Here is a 26162-nt window from a genome sequence, read left to right as displayed (position 1 = left end):
AAATAAGGTTGGGGAAGAAGTCAACATGAATGAGAAGACAAAGGAGTTCATATAAAAGATGACTTCAATATTCAAGTCTCTGAAAAGTCCCAAATCATCTCCTATAGAAACCACATTTAGGCAACATACTTGCACCATCATTTTGAATGAAGTTTCCTGAGCTGGATTGCTGATGAGATGGTCCTAATGGTGAGAATATCCAGGGGTGGGCTTGTGAAGATATTCCCTGTACTGTAAAAGGTAAACCCCTATGGTTACAAAGTCAGCTCTCAGGTGCTCAGTCCAAAGGACAGGTGTTCTCAGTAACCCAGAGAGACTGATCTGTGATGGAGTCCTGTTAACTGGCTTTGCACAAGACTGTTCTTCGCACCACAATAACTCAATGACCATTCATTCATTTAAAACAGCTGTCACAGCATTTGAGTGATTAAACTCCCTTCTAAGGCTTCCCTTGTCCCAGATTCAACAAGGCAGTGTTTCAGAATATTTAAGAACTCAGACTTGGAGCTGTAACTGCTCCAGGGTGAGTCCCAGCTCTGCCACTGACTATCAATTTGTTCTTGAGTAAATTTCTTAGCCTCTGAGGAATCAAGTTCCTTCATTTGTACAATGGGGCTAAAAATGGCTTCCACTTCAGAGTGTCTTTGTAAGAATTAAATGAGCTAATCATACAAAGCACCCAGAACAGTGTCTGGCACACAGTAATGATCAACTACATTGAAACCTTATTAGCAAGATTATTGAGAACCCACACTTTTCAACAGATGGTTGCTTGATAAATGTGAAGTGGAAGATCCAGAGCAGTGAAGTGGTGGTAGTGGTAGTATAACATTTGATTTCTAGTGCAGCTAAATTAACAAAAGTTTGCTTTTTATCTCCCAAATGTAGAGGCTTCCTTAGTGGAGCAGTACTCACTAAAAAAAGAAGGAACAACAAAAAAGAAACGACAGATCTTCACTTTCTGAATCTCAATTTTTTAGGCTTTCCACTTTTCTCCATCAAAATCATTCTGTCTTTGTATGTGTTGCTATCACTGATTAAATGTCATTCAAACATGATTTCCTTGGGGGCTTAGAGACATTATATATTGATTGAATTAATCCAACTGTCAGAGTTTTACCTGCACTGGTAGAGCCTACATCAAACCCTTTCAGGTGCTGGGGTGGACGGCTAGAGCACACCCTGTCCACGTCCTACTCAGAATCTCCTTCGCCCACCCAACTTCAATGGAAATAGGCAATTTCTGGCACTTTGCACGTATCCCTGCATTGCTCTTCGCCCTTTACCTGAATGCTTAAAATAATTACACTTTAAAGTCATTGTTGGAACTATGCCATTAGATAATAGAAGAGTAAGTGATTACCTCGCTATGTCACTGGGTCCAACCAGACTAATCATAGGCAAAGCCATATCTGAACCTTCCAAATCTTCCTTTTGGCCACAGCCTTCTTGCTTGTCTGAGTACCAATCCCTAGACACCAGCCCATTTTAACTTGGCTCAATCCTCAAGTCAAGCAGGGTTTTGGGTAGTAGTGGTTTAAAACAGTTGTCTGCAAGCATTGACATTATGTATCCATTATGTATAACATTATGCCTCCTCTGCTCGTCCACAGTGCACAATGGTGAACACCGCTGTCACACACAGCACAGGGGATCCACGCTACCAGCAAAAAATGAAATTGCATTTTCTTATCAATATGATGGTGTGAGACAATAATTTAATTTTAGTCTATTTACTTTTTAATTGTCTACAGACTCAAATAACCTCCCACGCAAGAAGCCAGACTCAAAAGAGTTGGCAGGTAGCGAGGTTTCTCCCAATTGTTCTCAGCAGAGCTCAGACCACTCAGGTGAACCGCAGGCAACAACGGGCACTGAGAATAAGAAGGAAGTGATTGGAGAGAATAGAAGTGGATAGCATTGAAATAAAAACCTTCCTGTGGGGCAGACCCGCGTGGAACTGCATGTGTTTGCATATTTCCCCAAGGAGAGGAGTAAAGAATGGTTTTGGCTGAGAGATGCATTTTAAAACTGTAAAATAAAAGGAGGTTGTATCAACCCCAATTATGTTGGCTTAGAGTTGTATTACATCTTTGCGTGATTTTGCATTCCCTACAATATTATTCATACTTATTCATTTACTTTAACTATTCCTCCTGTACCATCTCCCCTTTTAAGGCAGAGAGGTAGATATTTGTTGGTGCAGACTCAATAGAACATAAATGTAAATTTCTAATCACTTAAAGTCCTTAATGAGTTCTGAAAATAACTGTAAAATATGTATACTCATTATCATGATTTCTGAATTTTTTTTTAATTTTAGAGTGTGTTGCATTATTCTTGAACCATTCACTCAAAGTATCTTTTGACCAATGACCCAGTATTTTCATTACTTCATTTGTTATTGTTGGGACACAAGTACGAGCTATGTATACTGGCATACGTACAAGGAATCTGGGCCAAGAGAAAGACAGTGCCTCTATTCCAAGCACGCAGTTACTGGTTATGACTATTTAAGACTTAAACATGGAAAGAGCATGGGTACAGGTGACACTGAATAATAAACTTTCTTTATGTGAATAGCACAGTGTTAGAGAGATGAACGGGGGTTAAAGGTAGAACACTAGTAAATAAGAAAACAAGTAATTTTTGAAAATGATTTTTAAATAAAATCCTTGGCTTACGCGAGAACGTAAGTTATAATCACAGGAGAAGATGTATCCTAAGGAACACGTTTTGCTCTAGAACTTTTTTTGCACTCTGAGAAGGCAAGCCCCAAGTTTTAAAAGCTATTTGTAACAGTCATAGCTGACTAGTGTACGAATCTCATCAAGTCCCAACATGATTTTATCTGGGGTGGGTGTGGCTCTCACCTCAGGGTTTACACGTGGCTGTCACTTGCTGTGGCATCACAACATGCCCTAGTATTATGAAAAACCAGTCGTAAGTGTAAAAGAGAAGATAATTTTTTTAATTATGAACTTTTTCATTAGTTAATAGGTACAATTTGAATCAGGAATATGACCAGCATATTGCTTTTCCAAAGCACATTCCATTTTCCAGAATTTAAGAGATTGTCTGTTTTGGCATAAGGTCCATGATCGTAAACAGTGAAGACCACTCCAAAAAGAGAAACGAATGCTTTCCAAATATCTACTGGCTTAGGAAAAGTGTTCTACCCAATTTCTCGTTATGCGACAGTATGTAACCACTGCTTACTAATTTGAAACGGTAATGTTACTTGGGATCCCAGAACACTTCAAGAATGAGGGACTACATCTTAGATAAACTGTGGATTTTTTTAAATATACCCCCCAAGAAGATACTGCTGTCCATTCTGATTACTTCTAAACAGATGTCAACCAAATCCATCTGTTTCTGAGTTATCTGCCTTCCCGAGTACCACCACTGTTTATGCATTCTTTCATAGCCTTTGTATCCAGGAAGATTCAAAGTTCTCATTCTGATTATTTTCCTGCATGATAAATAAGAATAAACACATATAGAAGATTTATTTCATTATAGGCACTATTCTAAATGCTTTGTATGTGTGAAGTCACTTAATCCGCACTTAATCCTCCAAGGTAAATAATATTATCATTCTCATAATACAGATGAGGAAGTGGAAGTGTAGAGGGCTGTATATGCCACCAGGAGTCACTCAGCTAAGGAGAGGTGAAACCAATGTTTGAAATCAGGCAGCCTATGGTCAGAATCCACTTTTAAGCTTTACTCTGCTGCCGTGGGACTGGGATGGCCAGGAAAAACACGGGACACCCATTTAACATTTAGTACCAGATAAACAATCAGGCTTCTTCTGTACAAGCATGTCCCAAATACTAGATGGAACATATTTATACTAAAAAAAAGTGTTTGTTTTTCACCTGATGTTCAAATGGAACTGGGTGCCATCTATTTTTTATTTAGCGAATTTAGCAACCCTACTGGGGACTGTCACTTAGCCTGGCTTTTCTGAATAATGCCCATCTTTTTGCAAGGTCTGCATGACCTTCAGCAGTGGCCTGGCAATTGTCAAGGTTTTCTCCTAAGCCATCACTGAAAGCTGCCTTAGCTGCCTGCTCCATGACAATGTCTTAGAGAAAGTTCTCAGCATTATAGATCCAGGGTTAGCAAATTTTTTCTGAAGAGGGTCAGATAATAAATGTTTTAGGTATCATAGGTCATACAGTCTCTGACTCACTATGGACAATACATAAACAAACGAGTGTGGCTATGGTCCAATAAAATTTTATTTACAAAGACAGACAGCATGACATATTCAGGCCATGAGCACTCATTTGCTGATCCCTGTCATGGACTCTTCTAGCAGATTCGGTGAGGTGAGCTCTTCATCTGCAAACAATCAACCCAACCAAAAGACCAAAGAAACATAAGTTCTCTCTGCAAGCTATTTACTGTTTAGAGAAAGAAAACTTCAGTGAAGAATTGCTCCTCTATATCTTCCAAAATAGGGTCAGACTTTACCTTATATTGTAGTCACATCAGAACAGGATAGAGGTCTAACAAGATGACAACATGAATGAATGAAGGTCCTGGGTCTAGTAGCAGGTGAGATGTGCCCCTGAGACGGGGAAGTCTACAATTAGCCCTTCCCATTACTATTTCCTCCACACCAATCAAAGAAGCCTCTCTACTTGTATCTTCCATTACCTCTCTCTCTTCAGTGGTGTACAGTTATAGCTCTTTGCTCTCTGTTTTATTTTCCTTATTTCCATTGCATTTTAATCCTTAAATGTACACCCATGACCTTCTGTGTCCCTAAGATCTCAAGGCTCACCAAATCCTTACTCAGTACCAAATCCAGAAACTTTCCTCTGTTCCATATACTACTTGACCAGTAATGGTAATCTAAAACTTTGGATTGTTTCCTTCTCAAATTACTGTCCATCCTTGGAATCAGATTTTACATGGAATCTATTTCCCCTCCCTAAAATTTTTGCTGGCCCTGTGATTTTTATTCACCAATAGAACAAAGCAGTGACACTGTGTTAGCTCCAGGCCCAGAACTTCAGAGGCATGGTGGCTTCTACTCTTACTCTATGAGAGCCCAGAGATATCATGACAAGGGATACTTACATGTCACAATGTCCTAAAAATAAAGCAAACTCAATCTACTCTGTTATGGGCTGAAATGTGTTTCTCCCTCCCACTCCCCACCCGCACCACCACCCCAGCCTGAGTCATATGTTGAAATCCAATGTGCCAGTACCTCAAAATGTGATTGTATTTGGAAATATAACCTTTAAAGAGGTGACTAGTTAAAATGGGAGTTAGGGTGGGGCTTGATCCTATCTGACTGGTGTCCTTATAAGTAGAGGAAAGTTGGACTTCCAGCCAAGATGGAAGTATAGGTAGACAGACATACTGTGCCTACTCACACAACCAAAAGAAGGACAACAACACATTTAAAAACAAAAAAACAACCAGAACTGCCAGAAAACTGAACTGTATGGAAGTCTGACAACCAAGGAATTAAAGAAACATTCATCCAGACTAGTAGGAGCAGCAGAGACAGGCAGCTGGGTGGAGAGGACTCATGGCAAGGTGGTGGCTGGAGGACAAGGGCAGGTGCGGTGGCAGCACCTGGCAGACAGGGTGGTCCTACCTTTGCATACAGATCAGCTGGGAGGAACTGGGGAGCAAAACAGACCACACAACCCAGGGCTCCAGCACAGAGTAATAAAAGCCTCAAAACCTCTGACTGAAAAAATCTGTGGGGTTGCAGTGGTGAGAGAAACTCCCAGCCTCACAGGAGAGTTCCTTAGAGAGACCCACAGGTCCTAGAATGTACACAAAACCAGGCACCCAGGGAATCAGCACCAGACGGGCCCAATTTGCTTGTGGGTAGTGGAGGAAGTGACTCAAAGCCAGCTGAGAGCTGAGCAAGCGGCATTGGTCCCTCTCAGACCCCTCCACCACATACAGTGGCACAATGCAGTGACATGGGGTGCCCGGCCCTAGCGCATTCCTAAGGCTCTGCCCCTTACTATGAAACAGGTGCGCCAAGACAAAAAAAAAAAAAAAAAAAAAAAAGGCCCAAATGAAAGAACAGATCAAAGCACCAAAAAAACCCCAAACAAACAAAAAACAAAAAAAAAACAACAACAACTAAATGATGAAGAGATAGCCAACCTACCAGATGCAAAGTTCAAAACACTGATAATCAGGATGCTCACAGAAATGGTTGGGCATGGTCACAAAATAGAGGAAATAGTGAAAGTTATGCAAAGTGAAATAAAATATACAGGGAACCAACAGTGAAGGGAAGGAAACCAGGACTCAAATCAATGATTTGGAGCAGATGGAAGAAGTAAACATACAACCATAACAGAATGAAGAAACAAGAATTCAGAAACACAAGGACAGGATGAGCAACTTCCAGGACAGCTTTAAACTCTCTGACATCCAAATCATAAGGGTGCCAGAAGGAGAAGAAGAAGAGCAAGAAATTGAAAACTTATTTGAACAAATAATGAAGGAAAACTTCCCCAGTTTGGCACAGGAAATAGACTTCCAGGAAGTCCAGGAAGCTCAGACAGTACCAAAGAAGTTGGATCCAAGGAGGAACACACCAAGGCACATCATCATTACATTACCCAACATTTAAGCAGAAGGAGAGAATCTTAGAAGCAGCAAGAGAAAAGGACACAGTTACCTACAAAGGGGTTCCCATAAGACTGTCAGCTGATTTCTCAAAAGAGACCTTACAGGCAAGAAGGGACTGGCAAGAAGTATTCAAAGTCATGAAAGGCAAGGGCCTACATCCAAGATTGCTCTATCCAGCAAAGTTATCATTTAGAATGGAAGGGAAGATAAAGTGCTTCTCAGATAAGGTCAAGTTAAAGGAGTTCATCATCACCAAGCCCTTATTATATGAAATGTTAAAGGGAGTTATCTAAGAAAAAGATGATAAAAAATACAAACAGTAAAATGACAACTCACAACTATCAGCAACCGAACCTAAAAAAACAAAAAGGAACTAAGCAAAGAACTAGAACACGAACAGATTCACAGAAATGGAGATCATATGGAGGGTTATCAGTGGGGAGGGGCAAGGGCAGGAATGGGGGGAAAGGTACAGGGAATAAGAAGCATAAATGGTAGATACAAAATAGACAGGAGGAGGTTAAGAATAGTATGGGAAATGGAGAAGCCAAAGAACTTATATGTATGACCCATGGACATGAACTAGGGAGGGATGCTGTTGGGAGGGGGGTGCAGGGCAGAGGGGAATAAAGGGGGGAAATGGAACAACTATAATAGCATAATGAATAAAATATATTTTAAAAAATAAAAAATTTAGAAAAAAAGGAACTAATTTGGACATACAGGTACACCAAGGGTGTACACACACAGAGAATGGACCATGTGAGGACACAGGGAAAAGACAGCCATCTGCAAGCCAAGGAGACAGGTGTCAGAAGAATCCACACCTGCCAACACCTTGATCTTAGACTTCTAGCCTGCAAAACTGTGAGAAAATAAATTTGTTACCGAAGCTACCCAGTCTGTGGTATATCATTGCCTTAGAAAACTAACACATATCCTAAACCTTGTCAACCAACCCTAAACAGCACAACCTACTTTGCAATCTGCATCTCCCCCAATGTTCTCATACCGGTAACTAGTGTTAAAAAGCAGTACACCAGCCCACTGTGGTGCTATCTGTTCTCCATTTAAACTCCAGCCCCTATACTGTACTTGTAACATACACAAATATGAATTTCACGTGGATTAACAATCCAAATGTGAAAAGCTAAAATTTTAAATTAAGTTTAACTTAAATTTAAATTTAAAAAAATAAATTTAAACTAAATTTAAGCTAACATTTTAGAAGAAATACAGAATATATTTTATCACTTCTGTATAAAAAAGAATTTCTAAATTAAGTCACAAATAACACAAACCATAATAAAGATTATAAAATCAGCATAAAAAATTTCAGTATAAAAAAATTTACCATAAACAAAGTGAAAAAATCACATGGTTGAGAAAAATATCATTAACATGTATAACTGATAAAATAATATTTGGGTGATATTGAAAAATTACACAAATACATAATGAGAATATAAAAATCCAACTAAAAATAAGCACAACAAATAAATGGCAAGTTGACAGTAGTAAACACGTGGATGATAAAAGAAAATATCTCACTACTAATCTAGGAAATACAAAATTAAAACCACATGGTATACCTTCCCAGTTGCATTATGTCTAAACAAATGAAAATAGAGAGAGACAAATCCAAATATTAGGATATATGGTAGTTTAACCGAAACACACATACATTGGTAAAGGGAAAAACAATTGTCAATAAAGGTAACAAATTTGAAAATATGTATATTCTGCTAAAATTGTTCAAGAAGTTGTTTGTTTTATTTTTAATACTAGTACCTAACTCCTGCCCCAGAACACATTAGCAACAATCTCTAAGGGTTAAGGCTCGCCCAAGCATGGAGGCACAGCTGTCTCCAGCCATTGTTGAGACCACTGCCACAGGTAAACTTTCATACAGGTGAACAAGGTTGTGCCTATAAGAATGCTCATTGTAATACAAACTAACATAGCTAGCAACGCAAAACAAACCAAATCATCTTCACCAAGAAAATGAATTGATAACTTGTGGCATAGTCATACAATGGAGTATTAGAGAGAAGTTAAAATTAACAAGCTACAGCTGCAAAATTCAACATGAATAAACCCCAAAACACAGTTTTAAGTAAAAAGGCATACCTTTGAGTTATATGTGTAATAATGATAGAAATTTTAAAATATGTAGTCAGTATTCTATATTTTTATACCTAAAGATATAGCAAAACTTGTAAACATTTTTGGGGAATGATAAACACCAAGATCATAGAGTAGAATGGTGTAATTCTGAAGAAACAGTAAAGGCGAAAAGATTGGGAGGCATATAAAGGAGGTTCTTAGCTCTACTATTTCTTTAAAATGGTATTTAAAGTCAAAACTAAAGGATGTGGCAAAATGTTGACATTTAATTAAACTGGCTAGTGGTGTTATATCCTATATTCAAGATATTTCAAAAGGCAGAAGGGAAGAGAAATGGAGGGAAACACTTTGAAGGAGGCTAATCTTTGGAAACAAGGCCAAAGAGGGTATTTATGTCACAGAAGTTGGACATAAAGTCAGTTTTATTTTTAAATTTATTTGTATTTTTTTTAAAGTTCTCATTTGATTTTGAGCTCATTCTGAGTGGAGAACCATAGTAAGTCATTGAACAAAATGCCCTGAGAGTGGACATTTGTGGACCTTTCCATCCTATACCACCAAGTTCCTGAAAATCAGTGACTATGCTCGCTACCTATGCTTGCTGAACTGAGAGAGGGGCAGAGGGAGAGAGGGTTGGAGGGAGAGAGGGAGGGAAGTGATACTTTGAAATTAACACATCTATTAAAATCAAAAGTGTTTGTTCATTGGTACTTTGATCTAAGCCTTCTGCCTTTAGGTCACATTTAGGTAGCAAAGTTATGCACTGACCTCTGACATAATAATAATGGTCCTTGGTTATTCTTGCTATTCTGCATCTCATGGTCTTTATGTTCCATTTGCCTTTCCACCAGTAATGCTGACTCTTCAGCAAAACCTACTTGCTGTCCCGAGGGGTGGATGGGTGCCTCTTCCTGAATGACATGCCAGGTTGATCGCATATTTGACACGGAACTTGCAGTCTTGTAGTGTAACCATTGCTTGCATCGTGGCTTCCTCAACTAACTTGTGAGCTCTCTGAGGGCGAGAACCGTGATGACTCCTTAGCAGGGCCCCTATGTCTACTCCAGGCAGACACTCAGACAGTCTGAATTTTAGGAAGCATCTTGTGTATCCCCCATTAAGTTATTAATTTTCACATTAGTTTATTCATCCATTTAGGGCAGCTTACTACATTTTGGCCAGTTCTCCTTTCTCTTTAAGTGTATGTGTGTGTGTATTTGTGTGGCTTTGCCTATGTCTTATTCCATACTTTAAACTCTAATTTCTACAATAACCTCTCTCTCCTCTAAATTTCTGTAGAACATGTTCATAATCTTGGATTGCGGTATTCATTTCAATGGTTATGTCTTCATGTACACAGTTTAATTTTTTTGGAGAACAGAACCTTCTCTTTTCCCTCTATAATCAGTGGCCCAGGATTCCTCAGTGTCATCCTGACCACATGTATTGAAAAACACCTGGAGGTACTTTTCATAAAATACATTTTTAGCCCAGAATCTCCAGGTCTAGGATCTTAAATTTGTATATTAACAAGTAAACTAGAAGGTTCTTAGGGGAGAAAACAGCTTACAGGTTAGAAAGAAATGAGGAATTAACATATAAAGTATCGTTTTTTGCCAAGGGATTTGCATATTTTAACAAATTCAATCCTAATAATAACTCTGTTTTAAAAAGTATTACTGCCTTTATTTTATAGAGAATAAATTAAAAATTAGAAAGTATAGGGCAGCAATTTCCAATCTTCATCTCATGGTACACATAAACTAAGTACTGAAATTCTGCAGGATGGCAAAAAATATATTTTTTTGACAATCTGACAAAAACAGGTATAACTTTGATTATTTACAAAAAATATATAATAATAGTAATTGCCTATATTTTCTGCTCCAAAATGTATTTTATTGGTCGATTTTATTCATTTTTTATTGTTGATACTATTACATATGTCCCCCATTTTCTCCCCCTTTGATGTCTTTTAAAAATATCAGGTGCCTATACTTGTAATAAGGATTTCTGGCACCAAGAATTAACCAATCAATGGTTAACTGATTATGACGTGACCAATAAGATGCAACTCTATTAGATTACCGATATATACTTATGGTTCGAGACAGGGCATTCACACCTGTCTCAAAGGTGATGTGTTGGCTGTTGTCATTTTTTCTTGACATTCTAAGGGAAAAGAGGTCAGTGTCCCTGACTAGTGAGGTATTGCATGTTTTAAAAATTCTTATGGCACACCTGTTGAAAATTGCTTGTGTAGAGCAGTTTTTGAGGTCAGACTGCCAGGGTTCAACTCTAAACTTGATTACTTAATAGCTAAGTGATTTAGAAGCAAGTTTTTAACATTACTATGCTTCAATTTCTTCTTTTAAAATATGCATAAAATGGCAGCTATCTCATGAAAGTATCCTGAGGGCAAAATGAGATAAGTAGAACTACGAGAAAAAGGTTAGACACACACACAGTAGTCCTCAATAAATCTGGGCCTGTGAGATCACTGAGCCCCGCATTAAGCAATAGTGGAACTGGGGTTTATCTTAGACCAGGTCTCAGAAACATTCTGATCAAGGGCCCAAGAGTAAATATATTAGGCTCTGCGGAATACACAGTCTGTTTCACCTACTCAGCTCTGCTCTTGAAGCGGGAAAGCAGCCATTAGCAAATGGGAAATAAAAGGGGTATGGACATGTCTCAATAAAAATTCTTGTATGGACAGTGAAATTTGAATTTCACATCATTTTCATATATCACTAAATAGTTCTCTGATTTTAAATTAAACACTAAATAAAATAAAAACCTTTCTTAGCCACCCAAAATTGTGCAAAAACAGGCAATGGCCGGACTTGGCCAGGGTACTATAGCTCGTGGACCCCGGCCTGTAACCACCAGATTTCAGAGCTTCCATATACCACAACCGCCTAACTGAACTTTGAATACAGCAGCTACTTACTAAGTATTTATTTGGTTAAAACAACATAATTTCCAAGGTCTCTGCTCCAGTATCTTAACGCTTGTCTAAGAAGAAAGTAAAATGGAATTCCTTATCATACCTTGGTTTTAAGTCCTTGGAAGCCATTTACACTCTATCGGAACACCTTTAAATTTGTTAATCCTCTCTTCTCAAATTTATCCTGTTTTCTTCCCACTTCTCAGGCCCCTTTTCCTGGTATACTAAAATCCAGATCCAAAATCAATATTGTAGCATGATGACCTGTGTAACCTTGGCACTCACTTCCTCTTCCTTATATTGCTCTCCCCTTCAGTTAATCCAAAATGCCCTTTAAAGAGGAGTGCTGTTAGAGACTAAGTCTGCATAGCCCACTCAGACTCAGATACGCCTGCTTAGGCTTATTGATTGCACAATAGGTATGCCCCATGCCTTTCAGAGACTTTTCTATTGAACTCTAGGCAAGGCAATAAAAGCAGAATCTGCTGGCAACCCTTACTGGTTGAAGCCAGCGGACCTGAATAAAAAGTTTATAAATTAATTCAATTCTACTATGCAGCCCACACTGGGATTTGGACAGAAAGCGCAGTAGAGCATTAACATGATAAATGGTTCCTACAGCAGCGTTTGGCTGCCGTGAATCTAACATCTAAACAAGCATTTAGATAATTCTAATGTTCAGGTAACTAATAACTAAGTTAATAGTGGACGCAGGTGCATCTGAAACACTTAATATAAGAGTATAGAAAAGATTATAATTAATTCTGTGGCAGAAAACAAATACAGCAAAATCTCAACAAGACAGATATGACACACGTTTTAAAAAAAAACTTTGGGACGAGACAGAATTTTTACATTGAGGCTCAGTGTTCCCTCTTGCTGTAGAGGAAATACAAAGCCTTCGCTCGCTTATGAATAATCTGGTGGAATCCCTTGCCTTCCTGGGAGTATTGTGCTGTTCGTTTCACCGGTGCCATTACAATCCATTAGCTGGTCTTCTGATTAAAGTGCTGTCCCTGCAAATCCCCAGAGCCACCATCCAAAGGCCGAAAGCCAGGGCGATTTTATACCTCTGCAATCGCTGGATTTTGTTGGCACAGAATATTTCAAAGTAGTCGCTACTGAATACTAGGGCCTCAGTGCAGAATTATCATAAATACACAAAAGTCTCCTTCTTTACATTTCTATACAATATGAATAAGGAACTACCAGGAACGATACAAAAAAGGCATTTAAAAATCTTCTTTCCATAACTTTTCATGTTGTGGGCTATACCCAAGGCCTAAATTCACCTAAAAATCACTGGTCCATCTCTTGTTGGGACCTTATTTACCTATCTTTGACTATAAAGAGTAATGATCAACTTTGAGTGTTATTTTTGACATTTTAAGATATTATGTAATGTCTTTATGAAGTATCATTTTAACATACAAACTAGTGGTTCCTTATTCCTTTCACTTATCATGCTACTTACCTGTGAACAATTTTCTATACTCACCTGAGTTTCTATCCTTCTGTGTAATCAAAGAGCAAAGAAAGGAGTCTCTGTGTGATACCACTGAGAATGGAAACCAGTAAATTTGGGCTACTGAATGTAAAAAAAAGTTAGAAACAAAGTTTATTATTCCTCCAGCCTGGCTAAATGCCAGCTGGGTTGAAACTGAGGAATTGAAACAATAAATGGATCAACAAAATCTCCGGTTCCCAAACCCCTCCACAGAGGTTTTCTCTGAAATCCCTTCTTTTGAACGGCAGTGTTTCATCCTCTAGATACATGCCCGCTGTGCTTCGACTCGCCCTGCTGAGTTAGCCAAGCATCTGACGACAGCAGGTTCAGTTTAGATGGCATTTAACTCAATACCTTGGATTATAGTTTAATCAACCATAATCTGTGAAATCCTTAAAGGGGAGCATTATCTGCTTCATCTTTATGCCCACAGCACATTGCTTTGTTGCCATCAGTATTTAACTATTTAGAAAGGAAGGGGAGCAAAGGGATTAGACTTTGATCTTAATAAAGTAGGGAGCATAAGCCAGCTTGCTAGCCAGGAAGCTACAGCTTCACATTCCCGGGGATTACAGCGCTGGGCTCCAACGAGGGGGTAACACTCCTTCCTTCCCCTTCCTGCACCTGGACTGTTTAAGGGTGCAGGTGGAGGTGCTGGACCATAGAGGACTGTCAGCCTACCTAGCAAGGGGTGTAAACCCATCCAAAGCCCTCAAAGACTTGGGAAGTTCATTGGCCAATTTGAAAAAATTTCTGGTCTTTTCCAAGTCAAGCTAATATAATCCCAGGGAAACAAAGAAGCTCACCCTCCTCTCCCCCACCCCACCTATTGATGCACTTGCCCTGTTCGTTTGTATGCTGTCTGGCCCAGGAGCACAGAACCATGTGGGTCTAGCAGCTACCAGAGCCCACAGCAGATAGCATGGGCTCCAAAAGGACTGAGCTCTCTCTCTTGCTTATAACCTGCACTCACACCATGAAGTTGCACCTCCTCTCTCTGTGGCCATGTGGTCCTAGCAGCCATGTGGCCCATGGCTGTGCAAACTCCACATGCGGGCTCCAGGAAGGAGCCTGAATAACACAGCACAGCAAAGCTGTGCACAGCACAGCACAGCTTTTTCTACTTATTTTCTACCGATAACAACTTGGCATATAATTGACACAAAAAAAAGGAGAAAGAAAAAAAGCTTGCTGGTGGACTAAACAAACATATTAGTTAACCTATTCAGACAAATAAGAACTATTTGACTAATTCATGGCTTGGCTGTGAAAGCTCCACATGCGGGCTCCAGGAAGGAGCCTGAATAACAGCACAGCAAAGGACTGCAGCTGGGAATACATGCTAAAGCTAGCCAGATGCTGGACTGAACTGTCTAGTTAACCAATTGATTTTCCCCTCATCGAGTCAGACAAAATGTTTGGACCTAATGTGCATGCTTAAATAAAGATTCCAGACATCCCAGACCACACCCAACACTTGAGTCTGCTCCCCTTAAATCCATATTCCTTACTAATATCACAAAGTTATTAAAGGGAATAAAAAATTCAGATCATTATATTTCTTGCAGGCATAACAAAGGTGCTTATTTTCATGCTTGTAAAGGGCTATTCTAATTTATTCTAATCTATTCTATGTAAAAGGCTAAATTCTATTTTAATTTTCTTCCAGGTTCCTCAAATATATCACAGGTCTTACTTTATTTGTTTTGATTTCCTTCTTACAAAGTCCTCCGGTAGCATAGGATGGAATAAAATTTGCCCAAGGAAAAACAAGACGGCATTAGAACTTGGGTGCCTCAGCTTTCAGTTCAATGCTTCATCTTACTTTAAAAACAACAGAGATCTTTTTCTCATTTTTTTCTAGAACTGTGAATGCCTGAAATAAGAGTTGTTTTTATAAACAAATATGTATATAAGTTAAGAAACTATTATACATGGGGGTTTTCAATTCTTCAAGTCTCAAAATTATTCTCAGTATCTCAGTGTTTTTATAATGGAGATGGTTGTTAATCTTCTTTTTGTTTGAAATGTGACAGACCAAGGCCTGTGGTGGGGTAGGGAGGAGGTTGCAGGGAAACACTCCCAGCATCTTCCCTGAAGACTGGACAGGCCCCCCAGGGGCGACCCAGGGATTCCATGATCCCGATCGCACCAGAGGCCCCCTCAGCAGGCACATGGAGGTGGGTGGTACTGGCAGCGCCCTCAGACATTAGATGAACCACTCCTGGGCCTTGTGCTGATGGAAAGCCAGCAGGGCAGAGCAGTGGGGACCAGCCAGGCCGAAAGGAGACAGCCACAGATGTGGATCACTTGTCGTCTCAGACTGCCTAGGCCCAGACTAGGATACCATCTGACATTATCAGGGACAGATCCAGAAAGAGAAGACAGTGGCAAACACTAGACTCTGCTGAGACAAATTCCCCCATGGTCTTCTTCATTATTTGCATTATTTTTTCTACTGCGTAGCTTTTTTAAAAAATAAATTTTATTGATTATGCTATTACAGTTGTCCCAATTTTCCCCTTTTCCCCCTTGGCCCACTACCCCCATTTCCTGCAGCAATTCCCCCACTTTAGTTCATGTCCATGGGCCATGCATACAAGTTCTTTGGCTTCTTCATTTCCTATACTGTTCTTAACATCCTCCATGTATTTTGTACCTACTAATTTGTACTTAATCCCTGCACCATTCCCAGCATTCTCCCCTTCCCCCTCCCAGCTAATAACCCTCCAAATGATCTCCATATCTATGATTCTGTTCCTCTTCTGCTTGTTTGTTTTGTTTCTCTTTTAGATTCAATTGGTAGTTGTGAATTTATTGCCATTTTAATATTCAAATTTTGATCTCCTTTTTCTTAATATTTCCTGTATGAATGACTTGTTGATGATGAACTTTTTTAGCTTTACCATATCTTGGAAGCACTTTATCTGTCCTTCAATTCTAAATGATAACTTTGCTGGATAGAGTAAACTAGGTTGTAGGTCCTTGCTTTTCATGACTTTGAATACTTTCTTGCCAGTCCCTTCTAGCCTATAGAGTTTCTTTTGAGAAATCAGCTAACAGTCTCACGTGAATTCCTTTGTAGGTAAATACCTGCTTTTCTCTTGCTGCTTTAAACATTCTCTCTTTGTCTTTTAAACTTTGGCATTTCACTTATGATGTGTCTTGCTGTGTTCCTCTTTGGGTCCATCTCATTTGGGACTCCCTGTGCTTCCTGGACTTGCATCTATTTCCTTCACCAAATTATGGAAGATTTCTTTCATTATTTTTTAACATAAGTTTTCAATTTCTTGCTCTTTTCTCCATCTGCTATCCCTATGATTCAGATGTTGGTACATTTGAAGTTGTCTCATATGCTCCTTAGTCAATCCTCAGTTTTTTGAATTCTTTTTTCTTCTTGCTGTTCTGATTGAATGTTTTTGTCTTCCTTATGTTCCAAATCATTGATTTGAATCTCAGCTTCATCCCCCCCACTGTTGGTTCCTGTAGATTTTTATTTCACTTAAATAACTTTCATTTCCGCCTGGGTCTTTTTTATGCTGTGGAAGTACCTAATGAGTTCTTTGAGCATCCTGATAACCAGTGTTTTGAATTCTGCATCTGATAGGTTGCTTATCTCCATTTTGTTTAGTTCTTTTTCTAGAGTTTTGTTCTGTTCTTTCATCTTGGCCATATTTCTTTGTCTCCTCAATTTGTCAGCCTCCCTGTGTTTGTCTCCGTGTACTAGGTAGAGTTGCTCTGACTCCCTGTCTTAGTAGTGTGGCCTATTGTCGAAAAGCACACCTGATTGGGTGAATGTGGCATCTTTAAATCCTTGGTTATTGAACTTCCATATACCTCAATTTTCTGACAAATCTGGGTGATATTAGTTTTGTAGTCTAGTTTAATTTTTGCTGTAGTTGTCAGAGGATACAAAGCATGTTTACATATGCCTCCATCTTGACTGGAAGTCGGTATAGCCTTTTAACACTTTCTATTTTTCTTCAAGTTTGTTCCTATTATTTCACTACTTTTTATTTTACTTTATTTCAAATCTCATATTTTACTCCTTACTTCTTGTACCCTATTTTGCCTTCTTCCTCCTCTTATTTTTAAGTTTTATTTTTCCATTTATAAGACTTGTTCCTATTCTGCACTCTCACTATTTCTCTTCACTCAGCCTCTCAAAACCATTTTTCTTGCCAATAGTCATCTCACAGTCTTCTTCCCTTTCCTATAATATCCTTATTCTCTCTCCACCTTTATTAATGTTTTGCTCATTGGTTGTTGATATGGTGGTTGTGGTTGCATTTCTTGAATTTTATTCCAAGATGTTCACTATTTTTGTATTCAAATATCCAATTTCACTGTTGCCATCTCCCACTCCATTTTGCCATCCTCCTGCCTTTTCCTTTTTTCATTTTTAATTTCATTTTTCTCTTAGTCTGGTTTTCATTCCTCACTCTTATTATTTCTTCTTCCCCACTCCTCTCAAAATCACTTTTCCTTCTTTTACACATCTCATAATTTTTCTCTTTCTTTATTCCTTCTTAATCTCATTCCACTTGCATTAATCACTGCTCATTTTTCAATATTGCTGTGGTGGATGCTTTCCTTAAATTTTGTTCCTATTTTTTCACTATTTTCTTTCATTTTTTTAAGCCTCATATTCTTCCTTTTTCTTACTCCATTTTGCCTTCTCCCCTCCCTTTTTTTATTTAGGGTGTAAGTTTTCTTTTCTTTCTTTCTTTGCCTTGTTTCTATTCCCTACTCTTATTATTTGTCCTCTGTGTACCCTCTCAAAATCAGTTTTCTTTCTGTTAGTTATCTCATATTCATTTTTCCTTTCTTACAGTAGTCAATCTCTTTCCACTTTTATTAATTTTTGCTTATTTGTTGATCACATGTTTGTGGGGGGGTTATTTTGGCAGATGTGGCTTTTGTTTCTGGGGTCGTTTTGTTTAGTTCTGGCAGCACCTGTACAATAGCATGAAAGATATTGTGCACGGTGTGACTCTTAGGCAACCAGCCAGAGAGAAGAAACCACCAAAGAATGACCCAACAACAAGCAAAACCCAATTACAAGAGAGCCGACATCAATGGCATAAAGGGCATCCCAAGAACATCCAGCTCAGGAGCTCAAGGAGATTGCACCACTGAGTCCCACAGGTGTCCTACCACAGAGGCCACCTCACAAAGACAGGGAGTCAAAGCTGATCAATCCAATACTCCAAACAAACAAAAAGAGTCACATAAAATGGGAAGAAAAAGAAGCAACCCCCGATCAAAAGGAAAGGAGAAATCCCCAGAAAGAGTGCTAAGTGAAATTGAGGCAAGCAGTAATGGTTATACAGTTGCTCAAGGAACTCAGTGAGAACTAAAAGGAACTCTATAGAAGCTACAAGGATCTTACTGGGAACTACATCAGCATGAAAAAGGACATAGAAACTGTGAATAAGAGCCAGGAGGAAATGAAAAATACAATATCTGAAATGAAGAATACACTAGAAGGTATTAAAAATGCCTAGATAAAGCAGAGGATCAAATCAGCAAGTTGGAGGACAAAGTAGGAAAAAAAAGAACAACAAAATGAAAAAAGACTCAAAAGGAATGAAGATGGAGCTTCAGGACAAAATGAAACATAATAATATGTGTATCACAGGGATACCAGAAGGAGAAGAAAAGGAGCAAGGGATAGAAAACCTGTTAGAAAAATTAATGACAGAAAACTTTCCTAACCTGGTGGTGAGTAAAGTCACACAGGTCCAGGAAATGCAGAGGGTCTCAATCATGAGGAACCCAAAGAAGCCCACTCCAAGACATATCACAATTAAAGTGTCAAAATTTAAAGACAAAGAGATAATCTTAAATGCAGAAAAGGAGAAACATACAAGGGAGCTCCAATATGGCTATCAGCTGACTCCTCAACAGAAACGCTACAAGCCAGAAGGGAATGACACAAAATATTCAAAGTAATGAAAAGCAAAGGCCTGTAACCAAGACTACTCTACTCAGAAAGGCTCTCAATTAAAATGGAAGGTGAAATGAGGAGCTAGCCAGACCAAAAAAAAAGTCTAAAGTATATATCTCCACCAAACAAACATGCAAGAGATGATAAAGGGACTAATTTAAGAAGATGGTGAAAGAGAGAAGAACACAGGTACAAAGGAGAAAATGGCAATGAATAGGTACCTATTCATAATAACCTTAAATGTAAATGGATTAAATGCTCCAAACAAAAGATAAAGGGTAGCTGAATGGATAAGAAAACATGACCCACATATATGCTGTCTATAAGAGACCCACCTCAGAACAAAAGATCTGTAGGTTAGAAGTGAAAGGATGGAAAAATATTTCAAACAACAACAAAAAAACATGAAAAATAAGCTGGGGTAACAACATTTATAGCAGACAAAATAGACTTCAAAACAAAGGTGATAACAAAATACAAAAAAGGTCACTACATTATACTTAAGGGAATAGTCCACAAAGAGGATACAATCTTTGTAAACATATGTGTCCAATATAGGAGCACCTAAATAGATAAAGAAAATCTTGGAGGACTTAAGACAGCAACATAGCCTATAGGGAATTTTGCCTCTGTACTGTCAACAATGGACAGATCTTCTAAACAGGATCAACAAGGATACTGTGACTTTGAACAACACTCTTGGTAAAATGGACTTCATTGATATACACAGAACCTTTAACTCCAAAAAAGCAAAATAGACATTCTTTTCAATGCACATGGAACAATCCCAAATATAGAGTACATGGTAGGACACAAAACAAGGCTCAAAAAATTCAAGATAATTGAAATCATATCAAGCATCTTCTGGGATCACAGTGGCTTGAAACTATAAACCAACCTCAAGAAAAAAAAAACCTCAAAAATGTTCAAATACATCTGAATGAGACTGAATAACATCTTATTAAATAATGAATGGGTGAACAATGAGATCTAGGAAAAAATCGAAAAGTATCTGGAAACAAATGAAAATGAATACACAACAACCTGAAAACTATGGGACACATCGAAGGCAGGCCATACTGAGAGGGAAGTTCATAGCAATGCAGGCCTACCTAAAACCATAGAAAACACTCAAATAAACAACCTAACCCTACATCTACAAGAACTAGAAGAACAACAACAAACAAATCCCAGAGTGAGTAAAAAGAAGGAAATAATCAAGATCAGTGCAGAATTAAATGACATAGAAATTTCAAAAAATAATAATTAAAAGGATTGATGGATCCAAGAGCTGGTTCTTTGAAAAGATAAACAAAACTTATGAACCTTTAACCAGACTCATCAAGAAAAAAGGAAACAGGACCCAGATAAATAAAATTATAAAGAGGAGAAATTACAACTGACACCACAGAAATACAAAGGATTACAAGAAACTACTATGAATAAATATAAGCCAAGAAATTGGACAACCTGGGTGAAATGGACAAATTTTTAGAAACATACAATCTTCAAAAACTGAATCAAGAAGAAACAGAAAGGATGAATAGACTGATAACAACTAGTGAAATTGAAGTAGTAATCAAAAAAACTCCTGGCACAGAAAAGCCCTGGACCAGGTGGCATCTTGGATGAATTTTACAAAACATTTAAAGAACTAACTCCTATCCTTCTCAACTATTCCAAAAAATTCAAGAAGAAGGAAGACTCCCAAACTCTTTTTATGAGGCCAGTCTTATCCTAAGTAGAAAACCAGGTAAAAACACAACAAAGAAAGAAAACTACAGGCCAATATTCCTGATGTACATAGATGCTAAAACCCTCAACAAAATAATGGCAATCCAAGTCCACCGATATATTAAAAAGATCATACACCATGATCAAGTGGGATTCACCCCAGGGATGCAAGGATGGCACAATATTGCAAATCAATAAATGTAATACACCACATAAAAATATGAAGGACAAAAATCAGATGATCATATCAATAGATATGGGGAAAACATTTGATAAAATCCAGCATACATTTATGATAAAAAAAAAAAACCATTCAGCAAAGTTATAGAAGGAGCATACCTCAACATAATAAAGGCCATATATGAGAAACTTACAGACAACATCATATTCAACAGGCAAAAACTAAAAGCTTTCCCCTTAAGATCAGGTACAAAACAAGAGTGTGTGCTTTCACCTCTCTTATTCACCATAGTACTGGAAGTTCTAGCCACAGTGATCAGACAAGGAAAAAAAAAAAAAAAGGCATCCAAATTGGAAAGGATGGAGTAAAACTGTCATTATTCACAGATGACATGATAGTGTACATAGAAAACCCCATAGTTTCCACCAAAAAACTACTCGACCTAATAAGTGAATCTGCCAAAATAGTGGGATGAAAAGTCAATATTCAGAAATTGAGGGCATTTTTGTACACCAACAATGAACTATCAGAAAGAGAAACAAGGGAAAAATCCCATTTCCTATAGCACTAAGAAAAATAAAGTACCTAGGATAAATGTAACCAAGGTGGTAAAAGGCCTATACTTGGAAAACTACAAAACACTGAAGAAAGAAATTAAGGAAGATACAAATAAATGGAAGTATATACTTTGTTCATGGCCTAGAAGCATTAACATCATTAAAACATCCATACTACCCAAAGCAATCTACATATTCAACAGAACTTCCATAAAAATACCAGTGGTGTATTTCACAGATCTAGAACAAATATTTCAAAAATGTATATGGAATCAAAAAAAGACCCCAGATAACTTCAGTATTCTTGAGAAAGAACAACAAAGTAGGAGGGATTACCATAGCCAACATCAAACTATGTTACAAGGCCACGGCAATCAAATGAGTCTGGTACTGGCATAAGAACCACTGGACATATAGACCACTGGAACAGAATAGAGTGCCCAGAAATAAACCCATGTCTCTTTGGTCAATTAATATTTGATCAAGGGGGCATGAGCATACAACGGAGTAAAAACATCCTCTTCAATAAATGGTGTTGGGAGACCTGGACAGGAACATGCAAAAAAATAAAACTACACCACCAACTTACACCACACACCAGAATAAACTCAAAATGGATAAAAGACATAAACATAAGCTGTGACACCATAAAAGTCCTAGAGGAAAAAATAGGCAGGAAAATTTCAGATATCCTATGTAGGAATATTTTTGCCAATATGTCTCCTCGGGCAAGGGAAATAAAGGAAAAAATAAACAAATGGGACAACAAATTAAAAGCTTCCGCACGGCTAAAGAAACCATCATCAAAATGAAAAGGGAACCAACTATATGGGAGAACATATTTGCCAGTGATACATCGGACAAGGGTTTGATCTCAAAATTTTATAAAGAAATCATATGACTCAACACCAGGAAGACAAACCATCCAATTAAAAAATGAGCAAAGGTTCTGAACAGACACTTCTCAAAGGAGGACATATGTGTTGCTCAGAGATACATGAAAAATGCTCAGCATCACTGCCCATCAGAGAGATGCAAATTAAAACCACGAGATACCACCTCACATCCGTCTGAATGGCCATTAATTAATTAATCAACAAACAACAAATGTTGAAAGGATGTGGAGAAAGGGAACCCTAGTACACTGTTGGTAGGAATGCATATTGGTGCAGCCACTGTGGAAAACAGTATGGAATTTCCTCAAAAAACTAAAAATGGAACTGTTTTTTGAGCCAGCCATTCCCTAGGTAGGAATATACCCTAAGAATCCAAATCACCAACTCATAAGAACCTATGCACCTCTATGTTCACAGCAGCACAATTTACAATAGCCAAGTGCTGGAAACAGCCTAAGTGCCCATCAGTAAATGAGTGGATCAAAAACCTATGGTACATTTACACAATGGAATTCTATGAATGGACAACAGTGAAGGGATTGACTGTTGGGGGAGCAGTGGGTGGAGGAGGGCAAAGGGGGAAATATTGAGACAACTGTAATAGAATAACAATAAAAATGTAAAAAAAAGGTTATCTCTTCTAAGAAATTATATGACCCTGTTTAGAAAAAGAGAAACTCATAATAATCAATTAATACTAATATTTTAATTATGCATAGAGCTTAGCTTTTTATAAGTGAAACAAAAATATTAAATATAATGGTAGAGATACCATGGGAAAGAGAACCATGAGCATATAGTAAACTCCCGTGGACAGGACACACGTGACATAGAAGGAAATCCAAAACACTCTTCTGAGCCACATCTTTTTCTGATGCAGACCAGGGTTGACAAATACCCAAGTTTATTCACAACCTTAGTCTTGTTTCTGGAGAGCAAAATACAATCACTAAAATGGTCTGTTGCCATGTTTTCAAAAACTACATGTTAAAACTGCAATTTTTATATTAACAACTCACTGTTTTATAAGTGCTCTATTTACTAAGAGATGGTTTACATGCATTTTGGGGACCTGAAACCCCTCCCACAATAGCTTGTTAATTGCCATACTCCTCTATCTCTAGGAATACATCTCATTTCAGCTATGCAGACCTGAAGAAGACCACTTTGTATTCTGCCTCACTCTACCTTATTTTGTTTTTTTCAATTAAGTGTTCTTCAGAAATGCAACCACAAATATACACTTAAAAATCATTAGTATTAATTAAGAAACATGCCTTAACAGGGAAAAAAATTGTGTGGGGGTTATCCGCCATTAAGGACTTCTCACAGGTTGATGAAGTCCCTGAAACCTGGAGCCAACCATGAACCAATGACCTGAATCTAGGCAGATCCAGTTTACAAAGGCACTGTTTGGTCCTTAACACTTTCTCGGCAATGACCACTCTCTATATCCCCTCTCTGGGTTAGTGAGTAAATTCTGGATGCAAATCGGATTAAGGAGAAATTGTATTTTTTTGCCTCAAGCAGAAGCAAATTCATTGGGAAATGAAAAGGCATTCCGACACACCAAGGTATTATAACTTGTCAAGCCTTTATTAAATACCCCGGGTACCCAGCTCTGGTTGGGATTTGTTGTGTGGCCTTGGACTGGGTATGTAATTGATCTCAGTTTCTACACCTTTTATCCTATGGATCATAATCCTTCCTCACCTTGCTTACAGCACTGTGGTATTGACTCAATGCACTAATGCAGGCAAAACTTCCCTGAAGGGTCAAAGAAATTGTGTTATGCAAACATAATATTGTTGCTTACAGAACACAGGGTCTAGCTTCCACACTTACCCCTCAAAAGGAAGCGATGGAGTCACAGAAATTGAAGATGCTGTGATAATTTTGTATCACCTAGTTTAACACATATCTTTCATAGATAAAGAAATGGAGATTCAGAATGGTTAAATTCTTTATCTAAAATATGGTGGTATCACCAGTATCAAAATCCACATCATCTGATGCTCAGATTAATGCTTGAATAAAATAGCTCATTTTAGCATCACATTGCAGCACCCTTTATTGAAATTACAGTGTTGAGACACCAAAGCTAAAAGAGCTAAGATGGGAGGTTTAAAAATTTATCAAAATAGAAGCACTATTGCATCAATTTTCAGAAATGCAGCACAAAAGATCAATTCAAAGAAAGGCTTCTCTGTAAGTTGTAGCCAACAGATAACTTGTACAATTTCCTTTCCTGTGATAAAAATTTATTAATTCCGGCAACAAAAAGAGAGATCTCTCCTGGATGAAGGAAGGCAATCATCACCTTCATAATTCTGTAAGTCTCTGCCCAGACACTTACTGCCCTGCATACACACACAGGATTATTGGGAGGAACAAAGAACATGGGAAGAGATTTTCAGGTCAGCTATGCTGAGAGATTCTCCTTCCTGTGTGTCTAGCAGTAAGTAAAACATAGAATTCTCTGATGTCTATTTATCAAGAAAAAGATATCTAGAGCAACCTACAGAAAGAGTTTGTCTTATTGAAAACATTTTTCTTCTTTGGTGACTTCAGATCAATAATTTTTTTAAGTTGTTTTCTTACTTCCTCTGTTCCCATTTTCTATACAACGATGTGATTTTATATCTTAAAAAGTAGGAGTTATGCCATGTGAGTCTTTAATTATGTATGTCACAACAGTGCTAATAATACTCAGGCAAGAGATGTTCAAACAATCCCATGGCACCAATATAAGCACAGGAAATCATATGCTCTGTCAATTGATTTAGCCAGGAACAGAATGTGAGAATGTAAGGGAATCCCCCTGGTAGTTTTGAAGCCGAGATCTTGATTATCAATACATCCTAGAAAAAAACAGTTTTCATATCATCTATTAAAATGGCATGTAAACTCTAGTGAAAATATTGTACAGCCTACATATGTGCAAACAACAAAAGCAAAGCATATTTTTGTAGATCTTTAAAGCACTCTTTAATTTCCGTATAACAAGCAAGACTAAAGTATAGTCGTGCACTGCATGATGACATTGCCATCAAGGATGGGCCAGGACATGATGGTGACCCGGTAAGATTAAGTGGAATTGAGAAATTAGCACAATGCATTACTGTCTTGTGAAGGCCTGTCTATTGATAATAAATGCTGTTGGCTAGAAAGGCCTGGGGCACTCACCGGGGCTTGTGAGCTTCCCACAGACATTCCCACTTTCCAAACCAGTGTTACAGCTGGAAATGACTTTTATGGCTCTATTATGATTGCAAGATGCCCTTCAGAGATAACCATTATGAAACTTGGAGAATGAAGTTTGTTACTGACAGGCCCTAAGGCATAAACAGGATGTGCCAGGAGGCAAGCCCTGAGGTCACCGGGAGAGGTAGAGGGAGAGAGCACAGGGCTTGGGATTCTACTTTTATTGGAGTTGGGGGTGGGTCCCAGGGTTTTGCAGACTCACTCTTTATTGGTGAATTTGAGATATAAAGCAAGAAATTAAAGAATAAGAGAAGAAAACAATAGCCCAATGGTCAGTTCCTAAAATTGATCAAGATCTCTCAAACAAAGGAGCCTCCTGAGGGGAGGGGGCCTGGCTCCTTACCTAGTGTGGTGGCTGCAATGTGTTTA

This window comes from Desmodus rotundus, chromosome 6 (genome assembly GCF_022682495.2).
Source record: "Desmodus rotundus isolate HL8 chromosome 6, HLdesRot8A.1, whole genome shotgun sequence".
Classification (NCBI taxonomy): domain Eukaryota; kingdom Metazoa; phylum Chordata; class Mammalia; order Chiroptera; family Phyllostomidae; genus Desmodus; species Desmodus rotundus.
The sequence above is the reverse complement of the archived record's forward strand: the minus strand, read 5'-3'. Positions refer to the sequence as shown.